This window comes from Lissotriton vulgaris, chromosome 8 (assembly GCF_964263255.1).
Source record: "Lissotriton vulgaris chromosome 8, aLisVul1.2, whole genome shotgun sequence".
Lineage (NCBI taxonomy): Eukaryota > Metazoa > Chordata > Amphibia > Caudata > Salamandridae > Lissotriton > Lissotriton vulgaris.
The window spans coordinates 1343543922-1343557946 of record NC_141696.1 but is presented as its reverse complement, the minus strand read 5'-3'; positions in this window follow the sequence as shown (position 1 = coordinate 1343557946).

Sequence of the window (14025 nt, the reverse complement as noted above, 5' to 3'; positions counted from 1 at the left end):
ACAAAGAAAGATAAAAAGAGAGAGAAAGAGAGATAGAAAAAGAGAAGGAAAGAGAAGGAGGCAAGAAAGAAGGAGCAAGAAGGACAAAAAGAAGAGAAGGAAAGAAAGAGAAAAAAACAAAAAAAGAAAGAAAGAGAGAAGGTAAAGAGAAGGACAGAAAGAGAGAAAGAATGAATGAGAGAGATGGAAAGAAGGAATGACAGAGAGAAGAAAAGAAGGAAAGAGAAAAGAGTCAGCAAGAGAGGAACAAACAGGAAAAAGAAACAAACAAAGAAAGAAAGAAAGAAAAAAAAAGAATTTAAGGGAAGAAGGATTGAAGGTAGGGAAGAATAAAAGAAGGTAAGAGAAAGAAATAAAGAAGGAAAAAGTAAGAAAGAAATAAACCAAATGAAAAAAGAGAAATGGATGGAGAGAAGGAAAGAAAGAGAAAGAACACAAGCGTTGGGACAGAAAAGTCCTCTGAATGGTAAAGATTTATACCCCTGCCTAACAGTACTGGTGTCTGTATCCTTAATGCTGATTTTTTTTTGTCATAGGCGAACACGGATCATGCATGTGCTCCATGACATTGGCCTATCTCGCAGACTGCTAGACCGGGAAGTGTGCCCAGTTTACTACCCCCATGGTAGTGGAAGGCTATCTCCTTCATCAGAGATTAATTAGCAGAAGCTTTGTGGTTGAAGCATACCGTGTAGTGATCAGCAATAGTGAACTGGATATTTTTACTCTGTGCCACAGGAGTGAGGCCTACAGTCTCACTCACCGGTTTAAATATTCCTCTGCTTTGTGCTCAACTCACTCTGGCCTTCATCAGATTAGATGTGGAGTGCTGTGCTGCACAGGAGTAGTGACTCTGTATTGGTTGTATGTGTGCCTTAGAAGCGTATATTACAAAGATGGAGCAATACTGTGCAGTGCATGTGTCGTTAGTACATGCACTAGGTATATGTGTGCCTGAGAAGAATGCAATAAATGAGAGATGTAGTGTTGTGCAGTGCATGCACAGGGACAGCATAGGTTGGGAGTAAGTGTGCTTGATGGAAATACAATATATATAGGGTGAAGAGTTGTGTAGAACCCATAGTGAGTATTTGTGCTAGCAGTGCATGTGTTTTGAATTATACACCCGGGTTAAAGATAGAAAGTCTTCAGTGTTGAATGGTGTGCACAGGGTGTGTGTGCTGAATGTATGTGCACATTTAAGGGTACAATGTGTGGAGGTAGTAGTGCTAAACAGTAAATGTGCTGTGAAAGTACACTGAGTGTGCCTATAATCTTAGATTACATGGTGGACCCTGGGTTCATTTTGGGAAACTTGGGCCTGCCTGGTGGAGAAGCCTCAGCATTAGTGTGCTTTACAAATACCAGCACTCACTCACTCACATGAGGAGGAGATAAATCCCCTCAGGCAAATTTCTATATTGCTGCATTCCTGTGATCTGGATGGGACCCACACTGGTAGTAAAACGGAAGAGACTCCCTTTACACTTCAAAAGACTGCTCTTTAATTCAGTTATGAATCACAATGAAAGTGCCTGGACACATGTCAGGAAGGGAGATGGGACTGATAAGGGAATCATAAAGAGTAGGCCTTGGGGTCTGGGATGAATCTTTTGATGCACATAATACTATAGCTGCCATCTAGGTGTGCACACAGTTCACTCTCAAGAATTGTATAGTGGGGACAACAAGATCCAGAATCTTCCTTGCTCAGATAGACAGTCTTTCATGAGGAAAGAAGAAAAGGAGAATCAATTGGGTTTTGTGTGAATTTATCTCGCTTCTGATTTTTTGCAATTTTATATGTGGCCATGCCCACTTGTGCAGCTAGTGGTCTAGCTTTTTGGTTGATGAGTGCATCCCTTATTGTAGCTTGCTGTGACTTTAACAGTTTGTGAATAATTCCTGGTAGCCACTTTATTATATCACACTCTGTACCATGTGCTGTATAAATATTGGTGACCAATTATCCATCAAATTTCTTCTTACAGTTCTGTATTGTCCTTTGATACTGTATTTCTGTTTTTTAAGGTATGGATCAATCCCTTTTCCCATTGGGTTGGTGAAAATCACTCCAAATACTGCTCTGTGTATTCACTACCAGATACCATCAATGTCTATTTAACCTTATTTTGTATTCAGTTTATATAGAGTAATTGATGGCTGTTGGCTACTATTCTAAAATGGCCACTGCTGTCAGTTGCACATGTTGTCCTTTATCTGTTTCTATGCTCCTATTTGGTATTTATGCTTTCATATAACTTCGGCTCTCAATTTGTGATCAAGACACTTTAGTGTTGCAGCGCATTGAACGTGCTACTCAATTAAACTAATTATGCAACACCTGTTGGGAGTGTGCGTGGCTTTGTCAAGTATCCTTTAGGCAAGTTTTTCTTGGTACAGTACTGGGGGTCCACACCCAGACACATGCTGCTCTTGGGGGCTGAGAGTTATCTGTGGAGCCCCTAGCTGAATGTATATATATATGTTAACTGAAATAAACAAAGGTTAAAATAAGGTTGTATATGAATATACAAAAAACACAGAAATTCACCATTACATTTAGCCAAACTATCTATAACTTGAGCCCCAGCCAGGCACTAATTATGATGACTTCACATATTACATCACACATGACATGTACTAAAGACATCATTTATGACATTGATGATCACATTCAATGAGTGTGTTTGTTTGTTTTATAGTTTACATAGTAGCAGGTTACTACGATAATACATTTCTTTTTTTTTCTTTTTTTTTGGTGCAAAACGTTTATTGAGCATTGTCAGGATCACACAGCGTCTCACCAACAACCCGGAGGCCGGCCGCTATCAATTCATATATATAGGACAAGTAATGACAGAAGTGCATCAGTGCGAATACAATCGCGTCAAACAGTAGCATCCAAGTGACAAGTGCAGCGTCTACTTAGCTAAATCAATGAGTCTTGCATTTTTTGATGGTTTTTGTCAACATTAACATGTGCAGTGTCTACGTGAACCCAGGGGAGGGGGGTGCGCAGGCCGGGCGGGGGCAGGCACAGCAGTCCATGGGAGGCATGCAGCCGGCAAAGCTATGAGTCCACAAACACAGTGATGGTGCGTCCCAGTACCGAAGGTATTAGGCCGGTAGACGCCTGGGCGATATCGTGGGAGTACGAGCAATCCACAGATGGTCTAGAAATGAGGAGGTGGGAGAGAGAGAGGGGGAGGGGAAACAATAAGCACATCATGCCAGACCGCAGCAGGTCAGTCCGGGACCTTCAATTCAGGACCAAAAAAACAACACCGCAGTGTCCCACCATCCCAACCTCAAGTGCTGTCATCTTCCAGTGGGTCAGTTATCAAATAACATTGTAATGGGGCCCAAATGTCAGTAGGCCTAGAAGTAGGTGGCAGCAGTTCATAATAAGTATTCAATTGTTCTTGGCAGTATACCATATCACTCATCCAATCCTTAAACTTGGGCGCCCTTCCTCTCCCCCATCTACAAGCCACCCTGCATTTAGCCAGAAGCATAGCTAGTGCCACATATTTGCGGTGAGCCGCCTGGAGAGGTGCAACATACCCCAGTAGAGCCACCAATGGGGACGGGTCCACCGTCATGTGTATCATTTTGGACAGCGCTTGAAACACCTGGGTCCAGTGGCAGCTCACCTCGGCACATCCCCATGCAAGGTGAAGGAAGTCAGCCCCAGGAGCCCCACACCTGTCGCACGTGTCTGTAGGCCTCAGCTGGAATCTGTGTAGGCGCGCAGGAGTGTGGTACAGTCTGTGTAGAAATTTATAGTGAATTATCCTATAACGGCTGTTAGAGGAAATGCGCTCGGTCTGTTGCAGGCAGAATTCCCATTGTTTATCCGTAAGAGTCAAGGCTAGATCTTGTTCCCATTTGTGCCTAGCGGGCAGAGCAGTATGTCATGTTGGCACGGACAGATTTATAGAGTGTGGATACCAGTTTATTGGGATTGTCGTGAAGCAGTAGGTTCTGTAGGGGAAGAAGCACTGGGGGCTCGCAGGGGAAGTCAGGCGTGATGGCCTGTAGCCCGTGCCTGAGCCTGATATAGTAAAACAGGTCTAGAGGTGTCGGTTGTATGCCCTCGTATAATTGGTCCTTGGTACGGAAGGTGCCATTACGATACAGGTTCCCCCATGTTGTGACGTGTAGTCTTTTCAACAATTTTTGAAAGCCAGCCTCCTGTAGCAGCGGGAGCTGTGGGTGGTAGGTCAGTGGCAATAGTGGAGCATATAGGAAGTGTAGGTCGAGCCTCAAAGTAATGGAGTTCCACGCCGTCACAGTGCTAGACACCGTGTTAGGAGTCTTGTCTCTGCCTTCAATCTGGGAATAGAGCGCGCCTTCAATGGGAGTCGGGTGGGCCAACCAGTGTTCGGCCGCCAGTTGGGGCATATATCTCCGCTGACGCACCCAGAAGTATGCATAGTGGGCCTGAGCAGCCCGATAATAAAGCTCAAAATCAAGGACACCAAAGCCCCCTTGTGAGAATGGTCGAATCAGGATCTCCAACTTGAGTCTGGGTGTCTTCCCACCCCACACCAGTCGGAGCAATTCCGAGCGTAGCAACCGAAAGAAATAGGGTCCGGGATGAAACGGAATGTTCAAAAAAAGATACAAAAGCTGAGGGAGGATTACCATTTTAACTAATGAGGCTCGCCCAGCCATGGAAAAGGGGAGTGTGATCCACCTGGATATATTGTCACTTATCTTATCCATCACAGTGCCATAATTAGCACGAATCAGCTCTTCTCTACTCTTCTCTACATGTATACCCAAGTACTTAAAATCCCCTGCACACCAGGCAAGTGGGAACTCAAGCAGAAACTGACGTGTCGAGGCAGTAAGGGGAAAGATACATGACTTATTCCAGTTAATTTGGACTCCCGAAAGGGCACCAAACCGTATAAATTCCCTGAGTATGGGATGTAGGTTGTCGCTAGGGTGGCGGACATAAAGGGTGATATCATCAGCATACATAGAGACAAGTATTTGTCTCTGAAAACAGCGTAGTGCACTGTCCCGATGATGCTGCCGCAGTTTAGCAGTCAAGGGTTCGGTGGCTATAGCAAAGAGGAGTGGGGACAGGGGGCAACCTTGCCTTGTCCCCCTGGAGATCGGGAAGTCCGGAGACAGTTTCCCATTGATGAGGACCCTGGCCACTGGACGTGTGTATAGTAACCGAATCCAGGAAATAAATATAAGTGGGAATCCCATTCGCTCTAGAACTTTGAACACATAATCCCATTCGAGTGAGTCAAATGCCTTGGTGGCGTCTAAAAAAATGGCTGCCATTGGGAGGTCTTCGTGGACGGAGTCATAGACGAGAAAAAGGTACGGAGATTGTGCGACGTCGCCCTACCAGGGACAAATCCGGCCTGGTCTGAAAGTATCAGATCAGGAAGGAGGAGGCTGATGCGCGCTGCAATCAATTTTGCAAGAATTTTCACGTCACAATTTAACAGGGACAACGGTCTATAGGAGTCGCAGCTAGTAGCGGATTTACCTGGCTTGAGTAGGGGCGTAATAAGGGCAATTCTCATGGAGGCAGGGAGATGGCCCACCTCCAGCGCGTCTTCATAAACTTCCCGCAGCACTGGCGCCATGAAGTCAATAAACGTTTTGTAGAATTCAATAGGGATGCCATCCAGCCCGGTGGCCTTACCCGATTTCATACTCATGATAGCCTCCCTGACCTCATCCAGTTCAAACGGGGCGCTCAAAAAGTCTCTTTGTGCATCGCTCAACCACCCCAAGGACACATCCACCAGATAATCGTCCAGTGTAAGTTCGCCAGTCCTGCTAGAGGAGTATAGCGTACCATAGTGCCGCACAAATTCGTTCAGGATTTGTGTGGAGTCTCTGAGTACTAGCCCTTCAGCAGTCTCAAGTTCTAGTATAACAGTTGGCGAGCGCATTAGCTTAACCGTCGCCGCCAGGGCCTTCCCAGGTCTCTCACCCTCTCCATATCGTCTGGCCACCCAGTACTTGTTCCTAAACTTCACCTCCCGAGCAGCCTCCTCGGAGTATTCCGACAGTTTTTCACGTATGGCAGCGAGGGTTGCATTTTCAGGGTTTGCTCTGAGGCTGTTCTCTGCACTCCGTAGGTCAGATTCTAGACTGCGTAATCTATTCAGTATGCTCTTGAGCACTCCCGAGCCTTTCGAAATACAGAGACCCCGGAGTGTGGCCTTAAAGGCGTCCCATATGGTCTCAACGTCCTGGACAGAGTCCTTATTTCGTTTAAAGAAATCCAAACATTCATCCCGGAGTTCTTCCTGGAATTCCGAGTCTAATAACATAGAGCGTTGCATACGCCACGCCGTCACTGGGGGGCCCAGTTCAGAGCCGGACAATGTAATAAAGACGGGGGAGTGGTCGGAATATGTCCTGGGGAGGTGCGACGCGTGAACCAACGCCGTGTACAGATGCGAGGTCAGGAGGAAATAGTCGAGCCGTGCCCATGACCTAGCCTGCGCTGTAAAATGTGTACCTTCCATTCTAGTCCCGCAGTGTGAACGCCAGGCGTCTATAAGATTGTTACCAGCAATGGTTGCTCTGAGGACTTCTCGCCTGTTTGTGTAATGGTGGGGGGCAGGGTGTGACCTATCCAGGGGGGGGTGCAGGGTTGTATTGAAATCTCCCCCCCATATGAGGTGTTGCGGTCCTGTCTCCACTATTGCAGCCCATAAAGCAGTAAAGTACTGTGGGTCATCTATGTTAGGCCCATAACAACACGCTAATGTCACTGCCATATGCCCCAGCCTACCCCATAACAAGCAATACCTCCCCTGGGGGTCAGCTCTGGAGCCAGCCAGCTGAAAAGGTGTAGTCTTCTTAACCAGAATGGCCGTACCTCGCGCATATGAGGAGTAATTGGCGAAGATCGTGTGGGAAGCCCATCTACTTCCAAAGGCGTGCGATCTGTGGGGCGCAAAGTGCGTTTCCTGCAGGAAAGCATTGTGAACGTTGTGGCGATCAATGTAGCTCAATAGTTGTCTCCTCTTCCTATGGTCCCCCAGCCCTCTCACATTCCAAGTAATCACATTTAAGCGTGTGTCACCCATGTATAAGTTCGAAAAATGAATGCAGGAGTAAAGCGTGTAGAATGGCCCAGTCAACGTCAGCAATAAACAGGCCATCGCCCAATCGAACCGGCCCAGTGACACCTAGAGGGAGCAGGGAACTGAACACCGAGGGAGCACTCCCATCACCCGTGTCACGTCTCAGCCAGAGACAACGCACATCACACCTATCCCACCCCCTCATCCTCCGGCCAGAACCAAGTCGCCCCCCACAGGGCAGATAAGTGAGTTCAAGACACATCATGAACATGTTATAAACTGAACTCCAACGGAACCCCCAACACACCCCCTCACCCGCCACCCCCCAAAAGTCCCAACAAAAGGACAGGATCTGAAGAAAGAAAAACATTTCTCAGCAATTAACCATATAGGGCGAAACTTCCCGGCTCTTCTAAAGGGAGCCATACCCTGCCCAGTGCATTTCCGTTCCGCCAGGCAACCAGTACACCACCACCCACCCACTGAAGCTACCCCAACTCGCCAGTACCCCAGGCCCGCCCCCCGACCACATACCAAAACAAAGTAAGGAAACAACCAACAAATAAGAATCAAAGTCAATGTCATTGGGGAACACCCAGTAGGGGTCATCTGAGGTGCACGTTCTACCACCCCCAGTCCTCCCACTCCGTGCAAGTCCACCCCTAGGGTCTCCATCTGGAGTAGAGAGGGAGTAAGGGGGTGGGGGCCTGGCATACATTACCACCTGCAGTCCATCACCCGTCCATGGCACCCCAGGGGCAGCCGTAGCCACTGCAAAGAAGGATGGGACCCCCTGTGCAGAGAGGGATCGAGGACGATCCAGTTTAGTGCGGGATCAAGAACAATATAAAGCCATCCGTTGATTATTCGGGACCAGATGCATTTAAGTCTTCAGCGTCCGCAGGTCTTCTATGTCGTTTAGGCAAAGTCTTAAGGTAGTCCTCGACCTGTTGGGGGTTGAGAAAGAAGTGCTGCGTGCCCTGGTGGGTGACTCGTAGTTTGGCCGGGTATAAGAGGGCATAGTCAATGTTCCGGTCCCGAAGCTTCCTCTTGACCTCAAGGAACTTTCGCCGTTGTTCTTGAACCACCGGGTAAAGTCAGGGTATATGGAGAAGGGTACACCATCATATGTTAGGTTCTGGTTCGCACGGGCTGCTCGAAGCGCCGCATCGCGATCTCGATAGTTGAGCAGGCGCGCAATTATGGGTCGTGGCGGAGCTCCAGGTTTGGGCTGAGGACCAAGGGAGCGATGAGCGCGCTCTACTATAAATTGATTCGAAAGAGCTTCCGCCCCCACTGCTGCAGTGAGTAGCCTCTCTATGTACAACTCCATCCTCCCCGTGTTGGTCGACTCCGGAATGCCCGTGACGCGAACGTTGTTCCGCCGACTCCTAGCTTCCAACTCCTCATTTTTGGCGGCAATCACTCTTAACACATTGTCCATTCTAGCAAGTCGAGAGTCTTGTGCCGCGGTGGTGTCGTCATTTTCTGATATCCGGCGTTCCACCTCAGTTATGCGCTCTTCATGTACATCCATCTTTTGGACTATCCCATCCATTCTAGAGGAAAGTCTATCCACTTTGTCAACCACCGTTGCAAAGCCCTGGCGCATCTCCTGCAGCATGGTGGCTATATCTGGGGCCGGAGGGGTCGATGTCGAGGCCTCCGTAACCGGGCTCCGGGGCTGCACCGCGTCCCCCGTGTGCCGCGTCGCCTTCTTCTGTGATGTGGGTTCAAACTGCAGCCTGGGTTGGCGACTGTCCGGCTTCCCCATGTCGGCAATGTGAAGTAGAAAGCTGCCGCGTCTTGGCGCTATCCTCACTTCAGCTGGAGAAGAGCAAGTTAAAGGGATATTATCTCCGCACTACTCAGTGTAGTGAAGTGGTGTCCCTGCTTCAAACGTGGCGCTAGGCAGCGGGGGAAGCGCGGCGGATGTCTGCAGGGCGGCACACTGTGAGACGGAGCGCAGTTCGGGTGTAGATTGGTATCCAGGATAAAGGCGCGAGAATACCAGCCAAAGATGTAGCACCTCGAGGTCACAGCCAGGAGCCCCAAGCCGTTGGAGCTGCCAGCCCGTTGGAGTTGCGGCAAATATCGGGCATCGAGTCCGTGCACGGCAAGGGTATGGTCAAGCCGTCGGAAGTCCCAGGCACCCTGCAGGTGTGCGCCGCCAGTCCAATATGGCGCTGGTAGATCGCGCCTATCCCAACAGCAGAGGGGCGTTTAGCAGGGTGAAGCCAGCGGGAGCACCGCACCTCCTCTGCCCCCGCGCCGCAGGCAGCGCTTTCGGCGCGGACCTCTGCTGTCAATTCTCGATGCCGGTCCCACCGCCAGTGCTGGCTGCGCCGCTCGTCAAGCTCGGTAGGCCCTCTGGCCTCGTGGCGAGCCTCGGGCTCGCGTAGGTCCAGGAGCCGATTGCAGGCTCCGACGTGGCAAGGCACACGTCGGCCGGGGGTTCCGCAGGCTGCAACCCCGGAGTCCAAGGGGGTAGAGCCTCCAAAGTTGCACCGAGTGTGCAGTGTCACCCGCTGCCCCCCCGTGGGGATTTTCGGGCGGGTGAGAGCAGGGGAAAGAGGATCAATATCGGATCTTTATGCCAGGCTGCTGGAGCCTCACGAAGGTGCGGCCATTCAGCTAGTGCGCCCTCTAGCGCGCCCCCTACGATAATACATTTCTACCTAATTGTGTTCAAATGAGAGTAAGTGACACAGCCCTGGGGGATTGGGTACCCAGGGCCATTAAAGGCTCGGGGGGCATCGCCCCTTTGAAGTTGCGCTATGACCCTGTGGGCTGGGGCCCCCAAGGACTTCTTAAGCCTTGGGGATATGGGCCGTAAGGCCCCCTCCCCATAATAAATACATCAGGCCCCTAGGGGTGGGGTCACTGGGCCTGAAAACTGAGAGCCGTAAGCCCTTTTTCATACTCTAATTTGCCCCCACATAATCCAAGGCACAGGTCACAGGAGAAGTGCCAGTCTCTTTCCACAAAGTACTACGCAGACTTATCACGCAAGAGAGCTCTGTCAGCAAACAGGACCATTCCTCCCAACATCCTACTATTACTACTTGACAAGAGGTAATAGGAATGAGTAGAGAGATACTTTTTTTCTGAAACCCTTCTACAGTCGCCTATCATCCTGGTAAGATGTGTTAGTGGACAGGTTACTCCCTTCCCAGACAACACTGCGTATCTTTGTTGGTCTAGGGAGAGGTGTCAGCAGTGAGGCTACTCCTTGCCAACAATGTACTGCACATCCATGTAGTCTCGGAGATGGGTATTAGTAGAGAGGAGAATGTTTCCCTACACAACACTGCACAGGTCTGTCAACCTGGAAAAATCTGTTTCTTGACAGGGAGAATTAATTTCCACATCCTAATATATATGGTTATTTTCATGGGGAGAGGTCTCAGTGGAGAGGCCAGTATTTGTTATAACTGCTACTCATACTGCTGAGCCTGTGAAAAGGTGCAAGTAGAGATGCCGTGTCTCTTTACACCCTACTCTATAAATGTATTACCTTCATGCAAGGTCTCATTGGAAAGGCCAGTCTCCCCCCATAGTCTACTATGCATCGTTGATCACTATATAGAGTTGGAAGGTGCCAAGAGTCTCAACTTCCTGCTACTGGTGTCTGCCCAACAGTCAATTGCAGGCACTGTAATTTATCAGCCAGGACAGGCAACACTCTTCCTGGAGTCATTAGGCAACGTTATTGCACCTATTGCTGCAAAATATAAACTTTGTTTGGTACTTGGGGATTTTAATATCCATATGGATCAATGCACTGACCCTGAGCCTTTGAAACTGTATGAATCTCTCAGCATGTTGAACATTGCCCCGTATGTCTTCTCCCCTACGCACAAGAGGGGCCACACCCTTGATCAGGTTTTTTCAATGGACAAGATTGAAATGGACCCGCCCTGCCCTATTGGCTGGTCAGACCATTGCCTACTTACATTCAAAATAAGCAAAAAATCACCTCAGTCTCAACTACAATATATGTCGCGCACCAGAAGTTTTAGACCTTTTAATCAGATGACTGCGGCAGCACTAGTTAGTGCACTTAAACTCATCCTATCTGCTACAGTGACAACTTATTGAACGATGTATGTTCATTAGAAAGTTGGCTTGAATCTCGTGCGAATGAGCTTGCCCCTCCTAAGTCCCATGGAGCTACTGGTGGCAGAACTTCAGCTGCATGGTTCACTGAAGCTCTAAGGGAAAGCAGAAGTATCTGCAAATGTCTGGTGGGAGCCTGGAGGAGAAATTTAGTTCTGAGGATAAGTTAGCGTATAAAGCGGCATTAAAAGCCCACTACGCTAAAGTCTGCTTGGAAAAAAAGAACTTCCTGTCCTTAAAAATAGAGAAAGCAGGCAACAAAAGTAAGGAATTGTTCAAAATTGTCAAAGATTTCTCTTCATAAATGATAAACAACAGAGGTACCAGAGGGTCTCAAAAGAAAACGCCCAAAAGTAAAGAAAACCAACCGAGCACCCACAATTTCTCACAGGTTGTGTCCCAGAGAGCTCTCCAAGGATGAGGAAAAATACCCATCAGTCACCATTCGGATCCGCCCTTCATCATTTGGGATTTTATCCATACCACCCGTCAAAGGTTACTAGTGCTCTACTAGGAGGTCAACCCGGTGGTAGGGGGTACCCTCCGTCAGTATTAGAGACGACAGTGTGGTGTACCACTCGATGTAGGTGAGTGGCCAATAAAGTGGGACTGGGGTGTGCAGTGCAGAAAGAGTGTGAAAGAAGAGAAACCAAAAGAAAGTGTGTTTAAAATTGGTTTTGAAAAAGCACTAGACAAAAGTTTATTCCAGGTGTGCTTGACATACCAATGTTAAAAACAGTGCAACCGTAAGCTGTCTATTTATGTAGACAGCCTATGGTACGTATGGTCGACTAGTTTCAGCAATTAGAGGACTATTGCATCCTTGCTTTCATCAGGACCAGATTTACGACAAAAACTACTGCACCAAGTAAGAATGTGAATCAAAATGTAGAAATGACACCAAAGAAACATAAACAAGTGCACACGGTCACCTGAAAGCTCCGGGTGCCCTTACAGTCTGTGCAAGTAACTGTGAAGAGAAGAAAGTGGGGAGGTATAGCTATCAATAACAAATGGGCCACACAGTAAGACCAGTAATTATGGTTTAAACTAGAAAACACATACAAAGTGTTGTTTTCGAAAAAGCACTTTCATGTTGCAAACTCAGTAGGAATACATTTGGGACGAAATTTCTAATGCCAAATGTCATTAAGCTCTTACCTAAATCTGTAAGGCAGGCTGGCCTCACCCCACCTGGCAGAGGCTCAGGGAGAAATGAAGCACCGCTCTAGAAAATCTGCAGGACACACATTAAAACATAAAATGCACAAGACAGACAAAGGCTCCTCTCACAACTTAAAGCCGAAAATGCATGGTCTAATTAACCATCAGAGGTGATATTATTCTCTGAGGAAAGGCTCCGTCTGTGTAAGGACCCAACGAAAAAAATATATACAGAAATGCAGCAGGGTGCGAGGGCACCTCTTACCTAACCGTCGGTACTCCTGGCCGGCGTCCTGGCCGTCTGGGGAGGTACCGACAGCTGGCGTGGGATCGTATTTAAACCTTGCACTCATTGGGTATGTCATCACGTGGGGCGTTCTAAGGCGCCTCTAGATTGGTATAAATGTATCAAGGGCTATACGCCCACTCGTTGTTAGACCGAACAAGGCTCACGCGTACTCAAAATAAACAACAAAAGGCAGGCGGAGAGCTGTTTAATAGCCGCGCTGCTATTGAACGCGCGGTCGCGTTGAGCGTTGAATCGCGTCTCGTGATTGGACGCTTGATCACGTGGGCGCTTCATCGCGTCCCCTGATTGGACAGAGAGCTGCACTTCGATTGCCGGGTCTGCCGTCAGGTTGTCAAGGCGACGGGGGTAAACAGTGGGGATAATAAGTCCTACTTGTGCACGGACCTGTGAAGTAGATTTAAAGATTACAAACAGCGTAAATTGAAATGTTGTAAAAAGCGCTGGCGAACACCAAAACACACAGAACTTTTAACTAACGAGGAGTATAATTTCATGGGGTCAGGGCAAGGTGTATATAGTTCACTCGAAAGGGAGCAAAGCTGTTAAGGAGTGCTACCTGTTGACCCAGTGGTTAAAGGCAGGGATTCCCTGATACGATACAATGGTTCACCCACCGGGAGATCTAGCTAAACGCAGGGTGTAAAAATCTCGGGAAATCTTATGTATCTGTCTCCCTCCTGCTAGGGTAAAACTATCTGCCTCCTACTGTGGGTATGGCTACATAGATCAGAGAAGCTTAGATAAGGCGATGGTGCTGCTGATGGAATCAGTTACAGTGAGGACCACAGGATGTCGTCATTCAGACCCTCTTTGTGGGTTTTCAATTTCAGTACCCATCTTTGTTCTTTTTTCATTAACCCCTTCGATGCTGATGACGAGCTCAGCTCGTCATCACCCACGGGGGTCGTGTGCTGATGACGAGCTGAGCTCGTCATGGTGCCACTAAAATGGCATTTTCCAGCACTGGGGGGGAAAACGCCTAGCATCCAAGTGGTTAAATAGCTGGCCACATCTGATGTATGAGTTGGTATGAAAGGTTGTTCAAGGACAGTCCACTGAAATTCTGTGGCTAGATGTTTGGCCTCCAGGAAGTGGGAAGTAAGTTTAGTGGCTTGTCTTGCACACCGGAACGTGCTCTTATGCTCAGATATCCGTATGCGGACCTTACGTGTGGTCATGCCCACATACTTGTAACCACAAGGGCAAGTGATGAGGTAGATCACATGGTCACTATTGCAATTAGTGAACTTTACTTGCTTCCATGGTCTGGTGGTCCCTATGTCAATTTCCATTGTCTTCTTTGTCTGTGCGCAGACCTGGCAGTTGCCACAGGGATGATGTCCCTGGACGGGTGGA